Here is a 17,748-nt window from a genome sequence, read left to right on the forward strand (position 1 = left end):
CATTGCTGCCTTTGCTATACACTGATGCCTTTGCTATGCACTGATGCCTTTGCTATGCATTGCTGCCTTTGCTATGCATTGCTGCCTTTACTATGCATTTCTGCCTTTGCTATGCACTGCTGCCTTTACTATGCATTGCTGCCTTTGCTATGTACTGCTGCCTTTACTATGCATTGCTGCCTTTGCTATGTACTGCTGCCTTTACTATGCACTGCTGCCTTTACTATGCATTGCTGCCTTTGCTATGCACTGCTGCCTTTACTATGCACTGCTGCCTTTGCTGTGCATTGCTGCCTCTAGACTAGTAAATACAACAGAAATATTGCTTTACTTTTAAGTCTGAGAATTTTGGCCTAAAGGAATCAGAATTATTGGTATGTATTTTACAGAACATATAACGTGTCTAATGCAAGTATACAACTCAAAGATTTTTATAATCTTCAGTGAATGACAATCATCACCTTAAGTCGAATTTAGACCATTTTTTAAAACTCAATAAGGTTCTTCATGGGAATTTACAGTTAGTCTTTGGCCAGTCTTAGGGCAAAGCAGGAGCAATAGTTTGTCTTTTATTCAACTTTCCAAACAAGAAAGAATCAGGAAAGTCATCATTTCTTTGGTGTCTTCTTAAAATAAATTAGCATGAGTCACACATTCCATAGATCTGAATCATATTGGTCCCACAGTCATCACCGCATTCCGGTCCACCTTCACAACACACTTCAGGCATAGAAGGGTGCTATGGCTTAGATGTGGTTTGTCTCCCAGAGATAGTCCTTAATGTGGCAGCATTCTAAAGAAACACTTGCATCTTTCAATCTCACCATCAGATTATTGAAACAGTGGACTCTGTTATGAGAATGCCTCCCCATGGGCTCATATATTTGAATACTTGGTTCCCATTTGGTGGAATTATCTGGGGAAGACTGGAAAGCATGGCCTTGTTGGAGAAGATGTGTCACTGGGGGTAGGCCTGGAGGGTCAAAGTTCATCTTCTGCTCTGCTCCTTGACATGACAGTAATGGACTCCTACCTCTCTGTAACTGTAGCCCTCAGTTAAACCCTTCCTTTTACAAATTGTCTTGGCCATGATGTTTTATCACAGCGATAGTAAAGTAACTAATACAGACCCTCCCCGGCAAAAAAAAAATATAAAAATTTCCCCCAAGGAATCTCATTCTGGGAGAAGGAAAAGGTCCCAGGCAGAGGGGAACCTTTTCTCCTGGAAGAGACTTCATACATTTCTAATGACTTGTCAGATCACATTATAGCATCAGCTGGTAGCCCAGTCAATAATTGGTCCATGGTGGGAGAGGCTATTTCTTGACCTAGACTTCTTAAATGTGCATATTCCTGGTGCTATATAAAACTTTAATATCACTTCAGAAGCCCAAAGAGGGACTTGGTGGAGCAGGGCTGTCATTTGAACTCTGTATGTCTTTTCAATGTGGCCACAGGGAATAAAACTCCTTTTTCTGCTTTTCTTTATTGATTTGACTCTTTCAATTGGTTTATTGGAGATGAGTGGCTGGACCTTGGGACACAGACTATAACCCCTGAGTTGTGTGACAGAAGGAATATTAGGTGTTGGGTTCTAGTGGAAGGAAGGTAATTATGTCACTTGAGGCATTGTCCTCAAAAGGAAATAATGCTGCTCTCCAGTGGCATGAGCTCTTATGAGAACAAGTCACAAACAGTGAAACACTTGTCCCTCTCCACTTTTCTCACTTCCTGTTTCTCCCTGCTGTCTCTCGCTCTTGTACAGCACTCCCAAGACAAGCCATGTGTTGTGATATGACGTAGCCTAAGGAGCCGTCACCAGAGGCGGACCAAAATGGGGAGCCGATCTTAACACCCTGCTTCTAAAACTGAAGGCTAAATAATCTTCTCTTCATCAAATATCAAGCCTTGACTATTTCCTTATAGCCATAAGAAATTAACAAGCACATAGAAATGGTCTTGCTTCTCACTTAGTCTCTCTTTGATATCATTCACTTCATACTATACTGCAATGCCAAACTTGATTCCAGTTACCTAAGACTGTATTTTTTTCCACTCTTTATTCAGTATTACTCTCTACTTTTGTGGATGCTCTCGACTATGTAGCACAGTAACCCCTGTCACCAACAGGCACTATATTCCTTAACTCTAAAAGTGGGTCTCCAGTCCCCTCTGAAACCAGACCACACACACTATGCCAATCTTGAGCTGGTTAGTTCACTTGGTTCAATAAACTTTACAAAGAGTTGGGTGGACCACATACCTGGCACAAAATATGAAAGCCGCGGGCCGTGGGCGGAGCAGATTTCCTCAGAGAAGGTTGGGGATGGTCATAAATAAAAACATTCACAATAAACGCAGACGCACAAATAAAAGAGAAATTATGGTGATGATATGCTAACTCTTCCATTCATGCCAGTTTTCAAGATTAATCATTTCAGTTTATAACATCTTTTGGTTGGAAGTATAAATTTCTTCTTCTCTGACTGGAGGCTGCCTCAGGGGAAGCAGCAGTGAGCTGTAAGACAACTCCAAGGATCCTGTCAGAGAAGGTGTATTATAAAGAACTCTGCTCGCCGAGACCTAAGAGCACACCGGTGGGAAATCTCCAGTTGTCTTGAGGTTTTTGTTTACAGACACAACCAGGTCTAAATCCCCCTCGATATCCCCTTGTACTCCAGTAATTTCCTTGTCTCTTTTACTGTCCAAGGTTGCTTCCTTTCCCAAGTCAGGAAGCCTCTGTTACTAAGAGTTAGTGGTACCAGTAGTAATGTGTGGATTCCCACCTCGCGGCACTAGCTGTGCACAGGAAATGTTTAGAAGGAAGAAAATACAGTCCTAACTAACAAATGTGAAACCTAAAAAGAGAGATTGGGTAAATTGTACCTGGTGCTAACAGCCACGTGAGTGTCTACATGTGGTTCACTGAGCCATGGTCCACACTTCCTCTGTCCTTTGTCCTCACTGTGCCTCACTTTAATCACAGAGCTCTGCCTTACAGGTGTTGGTAAAGGCTCTTACATAACCGCATGCTGCCCCCCACTGGTTTGTAACTTTTTTGTAATAACCCAGCTATTATACTATTGGATTTACTTCTTCTCAGAGTTGTGACTTTTAAAAGGTAATTATTTCTTCATCCATTCTTCAGCAGAGGGACATCTCTAGATACTGCCTATTACAAATAAAGTTGCTATGAATGTAATTAAGCAAGTGTCCATGTTGTATGGTGGAGCATCTTTTGGGTATATGCCCAGGAGTGGTATAGCTGGGTCTTAAGATAGGGTTGTTCTCGATTTTCTGAGAAAGCAACATATTGATTTCCAAACTGGTTGTCCAAGCTTGCACTCCCACCAGCAATGAAGGAGTGATCACTTCCCCCTGGCAGGGCTGCCTCATAAGGCCACAGAGGAAGAGGAGATGCTCAGTCCTGATGCAACTTGATGACCTGGGGTGGGTGGGGGGGGGCACCCCTTTTCTGAGGAATGGGGGAGGGAGTCTGGGGCAAAAGGGAAAGAGAAGGCTATGATAGGATTGTAAAGTGGATAGATAAATAAATAAATAAATTTTAAAGTAATAATTTATTTGGTACCCTAAAATAGGTTGCTATGGAAACAAGATGAAAAGTTATAAATCTATGAATGTATTTATGGAAACAAGAGAAACCAGAAATAGAGGAGGAGATAAAAACAATAGCAGACAGGAAATACGGTGTCTTTTTGTAACTGTTCTGGAAAAAAAAAAAAAAAAAAAACCCTAAACAATGGAAGCCGCTCAGTCCAAAAGACATTTATTACACATAGGAAGAGTATTGTCAGCTCTCCGTTCACAGAAAAGCCCTGAATAAAAGATGCATAACTACAGTGAAGGAGTTAGGTAGTCACTGACTACTGGGGTAGTAAATTAGACGCAAGATAAGGTTCCCGCTGTATTGTTCACTTTCCTTGTACCTGAAAAGCAACCTGAGAAAGGGAGAGGTTCCGTTGGTTCACAGGGCAAGGCTACAGTGTACTGTGGCGGAGAAATCAGAGCAGCAGGAGGAGGAGGCAGCTGGTCTCACTGGGAAAACATGGATGCTAGGACCTACAAGCTTTCTTTCTCACTCAGTTTAGGACCCCAGCCCATGGAATGGTGCCACCCACGTTCAGGGTGGATCTTCTCAGAAAATTAACCTCATCTCGAAATTCCCTCTCAAATCCGAAGGTTTGTCTCTTAAGTGGTTCTAGAGTTTCTCAGGTTGATAATTAAAATTAACTGCTATTCCTACAGGTATATATCGGAATGGCTCTAATACAAAAATAGTGAAAATATCAAGTGCGAATAACAAACATCAAGCAAATGGCGTTTAAAGCATTATGTCTAAAAATTAGGAAACATATTTTGGCAACTCTAGAAAAAACAAAGTTCGAAATTGTTTATAAAGTTAAACATACTTAGATGATGTAGGAATTTCTTCTCTGGTTTTCATTCTCTAGGATGAAAATTTGCATTCACGCATTCACACGAAGCCTAGACAGTGGTATTTATACTCTTTTCATAGCAGTGAAACTGTAAACAACCTAGGTGGTTTCCAGAGGATGAAATTATATAAACAGTAGATGGAATCCTGCTCAACACTAAGGGACCACACTACTGCCTTCCCCAGTCATCTGACAGGCTGAGCAGAGACTTTAAAGTCAAATTCCAAGTGAAAGAAGTGAGCCTCAGAACATCACTAATCAGCAGACCTGTGCATTAAATTCTTAGTTAGAATAGCAACACTCAGAGTGGGATGGGAGAAGTGGCTGATCACAAAGGCTCATGGTTAATCAATGCATTAACTAGTGGATGAATTGGTAACTGAGGAGAATATTAGGAAGTGGCATGAAGTTGGAGAACGTAGCTCACTGGTGACATGTTCTTGAAAGATACGGCTTGCCACTGTTCTCTCATGCACATGCAGAGAGAGAGAGAGAGAGAGAGAGAGAGAGAGAGAGAGAGAGAGAGAGAGCGCTCATCTGCCACATACTCCTGCTATGACGATATTCTGCCTTGCCACAAGTACAAAGAAAGGAAACCTGCCAACCTTGGATTTAAACCTCCTTTGTGTAGAGCGTCTTTCGGGCACACTGCCAGAAAGGCAAAAAGCTGACAACACATCTATGCTGCGAGTCTACTGATGCAACCTTCTCACAAAGATACAGTTCTAGCTTTCAAGAACAAGTATTTACCTTACAGAAGTCTGGACATGAAGAACATGGAACTCAAAGGGATAGATTTGTGCCACGGTGCCCGATTATCTTTACTCACTGCAATTTTATTCTATGAGCTTAAAAGTAACAAAAGACACTGGGTGATTTAATAGCATAGTTAAATTGCGGTATTCTTAATTTTCATACTTTGATTGTTCATGTCGGTTAGAAAGCCAGCAGCCTGTAATTTCATTCAAGATGAATGGCCATTCAGTCACTTGAAACCAAAGTCAAAGTTCAGCCTTATGCTAGAGATGATTTTCTGGTCTGGTTTTTATTCACCAGCTCTCGTTTCATTCCATCTTTAAGCCTGAAAGATGTAACTGCCCATATTTGCTCCATGTCAGGGAGCTTGGTGTCTTTCATTCTGAAGGACAGGTGAGCTCCCCACTCTGAGACTGGTCTTGGTCATTAATTCACTTAAACAGCATTCACCCATTTTAAATCCAACACATTTATTCCTCCAGGGTGGTTTTACTTCTGTTTGTTTGTTTTTAAATGGCAGCTCCCAGCATGATTTTCAGAAAAGAACGATTTAAAGTTCATAAAATGTCATCATACGGTTCCACAGTCTCTAACAAATTACTCAGGAAATGAAGATGAAAATAAAACTTAAGCCATTGAAACATTTTGCATAATCTGATAAAAAATCACCAATGATTTGTTGATGCTGCTATGCTCATACTTTTTAATGAGTGAAATCTTTGTTGTTCAAAGAGCTAAAGGCTATCAATCTTGACAAAAAAGTTGTATTAGTTATAGATATTTTATGGTTATTGTAGTCTTATAATTCCACAAGACAAAAACCCCCAATGGCAAACTCTGCCTCTGAGAACTACAGTCTCTTTGTGGGCGAGATGTTCAAAGTCTTTGTTAGCTTTGAATCAAAGTTTCTTAAATTAAAAAAAAAAAAAAACAAATGGGGCTATTAATATATTATACAAGAATTGAAAACAGGAAAATGAGTTTTTTTTATATGACAAAAAATTAATATATTTTCTGGATAAGAAATTTTAGATTTTAAAGAAAGTAAACAAGATGATATACAATATAGGCTACAGTTTGGTAAGAAAAGAAAGTTCCATGGACCTTTCAAAGGTATTCGAAAGTCAAGACAAAAAGGTCAGAAAGAGTGATCTTCGGGCTTTTCAACTATATCCAGCTCAGTGGCTGTATCGTAGGGAAATGTTCTTTTGTAAATATAAAGATAACAAAACAAAAATACAGGGATGGCTATAATGTCAGAAAAAAAAAAAGACAATCTTTTAAATAAATTGAATGAACATAAACTACTTGGTAAAAAAAAAAATTATATTGCTCTTATCTTTCTTTTTTCCAGTGGAATTAAGTCCAGCATTTCTCTGACACACCCAAACCCAGAAACCACGTTTTGTCACTCAATCCCTCTATCACTCAGCAGACGACTGAGATGCGTCCTTGACTTGAGATGCATCCTCTCTTCCAGGAGTTCCAAGTATTTTGAACATATAAACCAGAAACTCAGATTACGAAGTTCACGACTTCTTCTCCGACTTGAGTCCCACAAGGTAACTAGTGTCTACAGCTGGGCTGAAGGGCAGTGCTCACAGGCTGGTGTAGCCTTTCATTTGGGGGTACACATACTTGGGCTCATACCACATACAGGAAACAGAGCTGAGCCTTGGCAAGACTGGAGGGAACTGGGGAATGAGGTAAGGCTCATACATACAAGAATGTTCTGGGTTCTGTATGTGTTTGTCTAGGTGGCTTCATTATCCAGTCTCACATTAAATCCAGAGCTATTGTCAGTGGACATTAGTAACACTACTGAGTGTATAGGAACAATACTGTATTTCACGTTGGTGTTCAGTTATCAGACATCTCCCTACTGGACAGCAATGGCTGGGAAGCAGTCTTGAACCCTGGATCCAGCATACTGCCTGACCTTCATCACAATGCCTGTTTTGACCATTACCCAACAATCCTCACCTGTAAGAACCAAGGGTCTCTGCTTCTGGCACATTACCCTGGCTTGTTGCCACCATTACCGGAGAACTTTGTCAGCAACAAATCTGATTTAAAACAGATAAACATACTTCTGAAATTTTGCTACCACTTCTTAATGACTAACAGACTAATCTGCTTTTAAAAAATAATAATAATTCCTTCATCTCTATATACATAGAGCTGAGCCAGCTCACACATTTGAAAAAAAATAACTGGAGCTTTTTTTAAATTAACAAATTATTTCTTTCACTTTTTTTCACAAAACAAAATCTTTGCTCAATACCCATTCTATACTGTCCTTTCTATAAATCTAAAATTAGTAATTCCAAAACATGGTTCTCCTGTAATGTGCACATATTTGATTCTCAATAAACTTGCTGATATAAATATTTTTCTTTCATAAATAATAGTAATGTTTCTTGCAAATTGCATTGATGTGCTGCACACTGATCATATGATCCACCACCACCCACCTGTGTACGTAGGCAGCACTGACTCAGTTGTTATTAATAACAATAAAAAACAAGATGTGGTGTTGGGAGGGAGATGGAGTGGGGTGCTTTTAAATACATTATAGAGATTAATTCTGGCAAAAAAAAAAAAAGAAAGCTTTATTCTTGGTAGAAAAACAACTTCAGAAACAAAATTTGACTTACCCTCGTCTTCGGATGAATCATGAAATTGTAGCATGATGTCACTGAAGTCGAAACTTTCAATAGCACACACTTCTTGGAACAGTTGGAGACTTACATAGATTTAATGTGAGAGAGACTTCAATTTATCTATTCAACAATTCCCTTTTATTGATGCAGACTTAAACTGAATTCTTCTTTTTCTTTAAGGTTTATTTTTTTATAATTATATGTATGGGGGTAGAGTATGTGCACATGACTGTAAGAGCCCATGGAGGCCAGAGGCACTGAATCCCCTGGATCTGGAGTTACAGGCTGGGGTGCAGGAAATGAAATCAGCTCCTCTGTATGAGTAATACATGGTCCTAACCATTGAGACACCACTCCATCCCTAAAAACTAGATTTCTTTCTCTCACTCTCTACAAACTCAACTCCAAATGGGTCATGGACCTCAAATATAAAACCTACCACCCTAAAACTGCTAGAGGAAAAGAAAACAGTATCTTTCAGTACACAGCCACAGACAGGATCTTCTAAATGAGAGCCTGGTAGCACATGAGATAGGACCAATAATTGACAAAAATGGGACCTCACAAAACAAACGCCATCTGTACATCAAAGGAAACGTCTATCATGAGAGATGGGCCAGAGAATGGCAGGCAATCTTTGCCATCTATACATCTGAGCCTCTAGAATATATAAAGGACTCAAGAAGCTAAGCATCAAAAAAAAAAAACAAAAAAAACACCAAACGACTTAATTTAAAAATGGGGTATAGAACTGAACAGACAGTTCTCAAAAAAGAGATACAAATGACTAGGAAACACTTTTAAACATAATCCTTAGTTATCAGGGAAATACAGATTGCATCCCTCCCCAATCATGATGGCCATCATGAAGGCTACAAATTACAACAAACGCTGGCTTAGATCTGCATACAGAGGAAACTGTATATACTGATAATGGGAGTGTAAAATGATACGGACACTTTGAAAATCAATATGAATATTTTGCTTTAAAAAAAGAACAAAGGGAGGGAGGGAGGAAGGAAGGAAGGAAGGAGGAGAGAGGGAGGGAGGGAAGAATGCTATGAAGAAATAGAATATGATCCAGATATATCACGCCTGAGGATATACCCAAAAGATTACATCTCTTACTAAAGAGATACATGCATATTGATGTTCACTGTTGCTCTGCTCATGATAGCTAAGAAATGGAGTCAGCTTAAATATCCATCAAGAGATCAGTGCATAACAAAAACATGGTGCCTATACACAATGGAATTTTATTCAGGCATAAAGAAAAATGAAATACTCAGGGAATGGATGGTATTGGGGGTGGTGCTTAGTGAGGTAATCCAGGCTAAACAGTGGAACTCTACATGTTCTCTCTCGTGTGTGGATCACAGCTTTGAATTTATAGATGTTTATTTAAGCTCTAATGTCTATAGGGTTTAGGAGGCAGAAAGAAGCTTGTGGGTGGGGGCAGAGGCATTAAGGAAGGTGAAGATGTCAGACCATGCATGTTATAAAAACAGAAGGGAATTCTAGTGGTAGACGAGACTGAACAGAGATAGAAGAAAGGCAGATATGGGTAGAAGGAAGGGTTCACCAAAACTAATGATGTAAGAAGAATTCACATGAAAATCAGCTAGTTTTTTTAAACTTAATTAAAAATGATAATTAAAGCCAGACTGTGGTGGTGCATGCCTTTAATCTCAGCACTTGGGAGGCAGAGGCAGGTGAATCATTGTGAGTTCAAGGCCAGCCTGGTCTACAAAGTGAGTCCAGGACAGCGAAGGCTACACACAGAGAAACCTGTCTCAAAAAAAAAAAAAATAATTAAATAAAAAGGCATTAAGAGACTAATTAGACAGTCTAACAGTTAGGAGAACTTGCTGCTCTTGCAGAGGACTGGAATTTGATTCCTACCCATGTCAGCTGGCTTCCTACTGTTCATAACTCCAACTCCAGAGGACCCAATGCCTTTTTCTGGCCTCTGTAGAGGCCCACATGCATTGTACATATATACCCACAGACACATGTTTAAAAATAAAATATTTTAAAAACATTTCTCTGAATATAAGTGCCATGCACAGGTGAAGAATGCTTACTCCAGAAGCTAAGGGTCATTAAATGAAACTCCTAGTGTCAGGTATGGGATACCTCCCTAGGCATTGTTAACCAAGAAGGCCATGGTGCCTTCTGAAACTGTACAGGTGATGGCCATTGCCACTAGCTGCTTTCAAAGCAGGATGCTAAGACCCTATGGCTGAAGACACCACGCACCTTGGTTGAAGAACACAGAGAAACCAGGCTGAAACTGGGCTAGAAGCTCCCTTCCTACTGGGTAGCTTCCATAGTGCTGGAAGTTGCTATGGAGGAAGCTGGGGGGGGAGGGGAGAGGTAAGCAGTGGTCTTACTCAGCTTTCAACCTAGCATGATACAATGCCAGCTACAAAGCAAGAAGTGCTTAACAGAACAACAGTGGTGTGACTATACATGGGGAGCAACAACTGGTTTTCTGATTGGACTTGGCCCCTGCTGCATTAGGAAGGAGTTCATGCCTAGTACTGTGGACTTAGTCAAAGGCCTAGGCTAGAGAGGTCACAGGCATGAAGGGTGAACCTACTGTCTTTGTTTTGATGAATAAGCACATTGCCACGCTTCTTAAATACTTACGTTTATACCCATGGGCTGTCACTGTCCTTGGCCTTAATTTTCAAAAATGTCCCTTTTCAGTGAGAAGCAATTAAGGAATAAGCTTTGTGGCTGGCTAAGGTGCTGAAAATAAGTGACTGTTGAGTGCTCGACATTGATGAGGACACTGACATTTCTCTGTACAAGGTTTGGGGAACGTGGCAAAGAGGGAACAGGAAGACTACAATAGGCAACGAAATGTTGACTTATGGATATGATGGGGCCATGGCAGCTATGAATTCAACACCTATGGGTGCCGGCACAGGGACTATACTATAAACTTCAGGGGAGGAGCTCGTGGATCATCCCACACAGAGAGGTCAAAGGTTGCTTGAGAAGAAGAGGCCATTCTCTTGAGTTATATAGCCATTGTGAATTACTCATGTTCCACCAGAAAGCTCCATATTTCTGGCCATAAGAGTAGCACTGGTTAAACCCAGTGAGCCACAAAGCAATAATAATAATAATAATAATAATAATAATAATAACAACAATAATAATAATGATGATGATGATGATGATGAAAATAGAATGGAGACTAAGAAGGAGAAAGGAGAATGTTGGAGAAGGATTAGGAGGGAGGAGAATAAGAGAAGGAGGAGGGGTGAATGTGACTAAAATATATTATATATGTATATGAATCTGTCAAAAAATTGAAAATTTTTAAATACTATGTATAAAATGCATGCATCTATCTCTATAGATACTTTTACACACTTAGAGAAAGTTTCCTGTACTTCATTGTTCTTTGATCAGGAGTCCTGGCAAACAAGAAGAAACTGCCATGCTCCTCTTGTCATACCCTGGATAGCTTTCACATAATTCTCCGGTGATGCTACTGCCAATGCTAATAGCCTGCGATGCTGCCAGCATCACAGTTGCTGCCATCAATCCACACAAGGGTGTCCAGGCCTCTGCCATGCCACAGCATCAAGCATACTTGGATTCTGGCTCTTCATATCCTATGAAAATTCTAAGAAGGATAACTCAGTTTGTATTTCTACTCATGACTGGAGAGGCTGAGAAGCCAACCCTCATACTAGTGGATGATTGCTTTTTGTGAACAAAACCCTAAGTGTACCATCTATTGCCTCCCTTGAGGTATGTCCCTTCCTGAGAGATGCCCCAACATCCTTTGAAAACAGTCCATGAAATGTGTCAAGCTCCCCGCTTTTCATATGTGGCTGAGGCTTAAGAGGATGCAATGTAGGCTTAGTTTGGAGTCTCTGCAATGTGTCAAGTTCTATATACTGCAGCATGCATGCACGTGTGCACACACATACATACACACACACATAAATACGCATGCGTGCACATACACATGCACATGCGCACATACCTAGGTATATACATGCCTTGTCTATGCAGCTCAAAGTTAATATCATTACACCTTGATCTGTATTATAAAGTACCAAGACCATAAGGTCCCTGACTCTGAGGAGCTTGCAGTCTCTAGGTGTCCAAACTTACAGAGGCAAAAGCACAAATGCACTCAAGGCTTCTATGAACCTGCTGCCAGATGAACACAGCACCATTCTCAGAAGGCCATGCAGTCTCCTCTGATGCACTTTCACCAATCAGCATGGCCATTAAAAAATATGAATTTATTACCAAAAAAAAGAATTATTCTAGCTAATTGAAATTTCAGTTAAACTGAAAAAAAAAAAAAAAAAACGTAATTTATCTCACAGAATTATCCTCATGTGGACCCTTAAGATTGTAGGGTTGGGATTGTAGGAGACAGAGGGTTGAGGATCCCAGGAGAACACGGCCAACAGAATCAATGGAGCAGGGCTCATAGGGGCTCACAGAGCAGCAGTTGTGGAGCCTGAGTGGGTGTGCACTAGGTCCTCTGCATATGTGTTGTGACTGGTTAGCTTTGGGGATGGGCGGCCTCTAACAGAGCAGGAGGGGCTGTCTCTGACTCTTTTGCCTGCTCCTCGGTACCTTTTTCCTCCCACTGGGTTGCCTCATCCAGCCTTGATAAGAGGGTTTGTGTCTAATCTTATGGCATCTTGTTACTCCTTGTTTGGTTGATATCCTGAGGAGGCTTGTTCTTTTCTGAAGGAAAATGGAGGAGAGGTAAATCTGAAGGAGAGAGAATGTGGGGGCGGGGGGAATGGATGAGGAGGAAGGTAAAGAAAGGAGATGATACTTGGTCTGAACTGTATGAGAGAAAAATAAATAAAAAGACCAAAAAAAAAAAAAATGATTGTAGGGTTTGGCCAATAGGAATGCCCTGAACAAATACATCCATGGATTTGCATGCTAATGTCTGTGTCATGGATGATCTATAATACTTCTACTTTGCATAAAAGCTGTATTTCCTAGCAAAATAATTTAAAACATAGTCTAGTACACCCATGCCTCTAAATTCCCTTAGGTATTGATGTCATAGCTTAGCAGTTTTCTACTGTGTTTTTTTTTTATGAACAATATTACATAAGCATTGATGCTATCAGTTACTTGTTTATTTCTTGCCTTCTAATAAATTCCTAGGGTAAAATTACCTGTCCAAAAGCATATTGTTGAACAGTTGAGTCTCGGTACTTGCTACATTTAAGAAAATGTGAATCTTACCTCTCTTCTTCTGACTATTAGACTGTATATTTCATAGGGAAACTCTTAAGAGACTAAGAGAAATGCTAATTTTCTGGGAAAATATTATGTATTTTCTGGAGGAAAAGTACCAGATAAAGATGTGACTAGTAAGATACTAGAAATAAATAGGATCTGGGCTTGCACCTCTTTGAGGCCTAGGGTGGGAGTAACTCAGGGTGGCTTTGATCCTCAGCATTGGAGAAAAAGGGTTTTAATAAAATGCAGAATCAAGCAGTGTTGCTTTACTGTGTGCCGGAGTTCTTTTGAACAGGCCGCACACTCACATGAGCGCCAGGGTGCTTTCTGTCTCTCGTCCTTTCCTGTAAGACCCCATAATGAAAGTCTATGGCTCAAAGAGATGGGTACCACCACGTGCACATCATGGCCACACAGAGCGCTGTTTTCAAACCTCTAAAATAGGCTCACTTCCATTACATTACCCATAATTTTTCTTATTTTTATTAGTTCTTGAGAATTATGTATTTAGGTCATATCCATCCCTCCCTCAATCTTTCCAGATCCATTCCCTTCCCCACCCACTCAACTAATATCCTTTTTTTTTTTTTTTTCCTTAACCCATCAACTATACTTTATAGAGCTCATATACTCTTGGGTATGTGGACTTCACTGGTGGTCTACCCACCAGAGGCCACACCCTTAAAGAAAAGTGACTATCCTTCCAGAAGCTATCAGCTGTCAGTAGTTCTGGATGTACAAATCCCAACTCAGAAATAAAAACATCACTAAAAAAAAAAAAAAAAAAAAAGTAACAAAATAGCATCATCACCAAAAAGTGCAGATCCCACCATAACAACCCCTAGTGAAAAGGTGAAGACCTTATTAAGAAATTAGAGAGCCACAGGGTCCTGGAAACCTACAAAGTCTTTAACAAGATCCTAATCTCACTTATTAGGTCTCTAACAGGCCTCAGTAGTACCACACTGGCTAGGGTCAACATAATTGAGGGACACATTCTGACCAGAGCATCTTCTGATCTAGAATAAGAATATCCCACAACAACCCAGGCATAGGAGTGGTCAGGTGGGTACTGTGTTCCAAGCCAGCCTAGAATACAAAAGGAGTTCTAGGCCAGCCTGAGCTACATACCGATACTCTATCTCAAGGAACAAACAAAAACCTAAAATTAGCATTTTAAAATGCCACGACACTCATCACCTATTGACTACAAAGAATCATCTACATAAATAAAACCTTGAGAGGAAGTTTTTAAAAATAAATAAGTAAATATATCAGGGCAGGTAGGAAGATGGCTCTGCGATTAGGAGGTGTACTGCTCTTGCAGAGGACCAGAGTTTGGTTCCCAGAGCTTATACCAGGACTCAGACTGCCAGTATCGCTAGCTTCAGAGGAACTGATACCTTCTTCTGGCCTCTGCAGGCACCTGCACTCAAAGTATATTCATCTACACACAACACAGAGGGGGGAGGGGCAAGGGAGGGAGGGAGTTAAAAATAAAATTAAATGGTTTTCAAATAATGGTTCAAGATGGATAAAGCATGTATCTCTTGGCCACCCTCTGGAAATTTTAAAATTAAACTCACAGCCAAAAGAGACCTGGTAGGTGAGGAAAGTCTGTATGAAAAGCATGCTGTAATTTTCTGGGGAAAAGAAAATGGAAGTGAGCTCTGGGGTGAAGCTAGGTTGAAGGATGAAACCCTAATGGGTGCCTTATCGGCCCTGTGAGTGCCACAGTCAGAAAGAGAAATCCCACAGACTCTACACTATGATGCTGAACTTCTAAGAGAGTTCTCTGAAAATGTTTGGGGTCACCTTACTGTGTACCTCAAACATAGTAGTGGCAGTAGCCAGGAAGTGAACAAACCAGACTGCTCAGCTGTCTGGATGAACGAATGAATGCACTTAGATTGAGGAATGAACGCACGCATCTGGATGGATGAATGGGTGGATGGACAAATGGATGGATGGACGGATGGATGGATGGATGGACGGACAGACAGACGGATGGACGGACCTATAGGGGAGCAGAGCAGCCCAATTGACAAAATCTGCAGGGAACCGCGGCTGAGAAGCTGAGCTCAACCGGGAAAAACAAAGTCAGGACAGTGAAGCTTTTATTTCACATCCCACAGGCTAAAGAGAACCCCACTCTCTGTCATGGGTCTGTTAATTCATGGTGACATTTTCTGCTTGCAGCCTCACACTATGACACAATGTCCCTGGAGAAATTACAACAGGCTTGAAAAAGCAATCCTACTGGTTCTCTGATCTTCTAAGATGAAGGTTATCGAGTTTGTACTTAAAATCATGAGGCGGTCCCTGGTTCGCTGTATTCTGCTATTTACAAAGGCACAAGGCCTACTGCAGAGAACAAGGTGGCCGAGTGGGAGGTGTTGCCCAGAGGCTACCCACGCAAGGAAATGCCCATTTACTCAGAAAGCTCGCGAACTGGCCCTCGGGAAATGTTTAGAGAGAAAGCACTCGCAAACAGGCCAGCAATTAAACCACAGCCATTCTCCAAAAATCATCTGCAAACTCATCTCCTTGTTTTCATGAAGGTCGTACAGCAATATAATTCCATGCCGAGGATAGGCTGTTCCTCATCCCCATCCCCTATGGGGAATCATGCTTGGGGCTGAACATAATTGTAATTTCAATGAAGAAAACTTGCAAAATAGTACCCGCCCCCCTCATACAGTGTACTCTAACTGTCACTTTGAAATCTGAGTTACAGCCTGCAATCCATCCGCCTCGCTTCTGTATGCGCCATCTCACACAGCTACATCAAAAGAGCCACTCTAACAGCGCATCCCGGACTTACATTATCAGCAGACACCGCTTTAATTAGCAGTGGTTCTCAAAAGGCTGGTTGGCTTCAAGAACTGGACTTGAACCAGAAAGTAGAAATCTGGCTCCTTATCAGTTTCACTTCTTAGCTCACCTCCCCTTGCTTTTGTTAACCAGGGGCGGGGGGCAGAGGAGGAGAGCGAAGATTTTGTCACTCTGGTACTCCCACGGTTTTTTTTCTCAACCTGCTGTGATGCTGAGGAGCTAAAATTAAAGTGCAAGCAGCGAGCAAACCGAGATATCTGTGTCAGGTGCTTTGCAGGGGGTGGTAAAAACTACAAAACAGAAGGAGTCACAGCTGAAGAAGCCATTTTGGAAACTACATTTAAAACAGGTATCTTATGTGTTCTAAGTTTCGTTACTGATGAAAACACAATAGTGTAATGTTATGAGAAGATACTATTTTATTTTCATCTTTCTATACAAATATCAAGACCCTTAAATTTTCCTCTCTTCACTTACTCCACAATATTCTCCCATCATCAAATTCTTGAATCTTTGTTTCTCAAAAACATTTCAAAAATATGCAGTTTAATACATGAGTACTGAACTGTGAATTTCATATTAAAAAAGGCTTCCTCTAATAGCAATAACTTCTACCCACACATTTTGCATCCAAAAAATAACTTTCTCAAGATTGCTTATGTTTGCAAAGGATTTACTGAATCCACAGAGCCAGAGGGCATTTTTCATACACTTATAAAATGCTACACAGTGCAACATTCCTTGAAAAACCAACCTGACCTCTCACTTTGTAGATAAGGAAAGCACAGGTTAAGAGATTTGTCGAAGGTCACATAAACACAGTTTTTTCTAAGGCTGGCTCCTTGAGGAGGATCCAGGAAGCTACCCATCATGTTAGCAGCCTCTTAGAGTCCTCATCGGCACCCCAGATTCACACTGGGGCACTTAATGTGGATTTTTGCAGACAGGTAAGGATGGGTTCAAAACACTGGGCTCATCGTCTTCCCACTGTCACCTGCCTTGACAGGTGCACAGAAGGGCTTCAGTCCCCCACGTTGCATCACAGCATCTTACCACCCTCTATTCTTTACTTAGTGGCATTGGATTCTTTGAGTTTTTTTTATTATTTATTTGTTATTGGCTATAGAAGAGAAGGGGCTAGAAACGTGTCAGGGTGGAAGTGAGCTTAAGAAAAATAAACATGGGCTGGAGAGATGGCTCAGAGACTAAGAGCACTGGCTGTTCTTCCAGAGGTCCTGAGTTCAATTCCCAGCAACCACGTGGTGGCTCACAACCATCTATAATGTGATCTGGTGCCCTCTTCTGTCATACAGGCATACATGCAGGCAAAGACAGTATACATAATAAATGAATCTTTTTAAAAAAGAAAGAAAAAGAAACATATGGAAAACACAACTCTTGGACTCTGTGGAAGTGTGTGTATCTTTACCTCTCCACATGAAGCAAAGCCAGACTTCCCTCCCTGCTCCTAAGTGACATGGTGGAAAGCCTTGCTTCTTCCCATAACACTGTTTGGGAATAATCAGGAAATCTGCTACCTAGTGCAGAAGGAGCAATCCTACAACCTCTTTAGTGGATTCTCAGGGACCTTTTGTTTCCCTCAGAAACAAAAATAATGAATTATTAAATAACAATAAATAAGTTAGCAACATCATCCCTTAAGATTTAGAAGTGGCGCTGAGCCTGGAAACGGAGAGAAACCTACCCTGAAGTTCACTCCAGCTGAGGAACTTTCTGTAGCATTTGCCTTTCTGGTTTTGGAAAATAATTTTTTCCAAAGAGTACTTTGA

This window comes from Acomys russatus, chromosome 32 (assembly GCF_903995435.1).
Source record: "Acomys russatus chromosome 32, mAcoRus1.1, whole genome shotgun sequence".
NCBI lineage: Eukaryota > Metazoa > Chordata > Mammalia > Rodentia > Muridae > Acomys > Acomys russatus.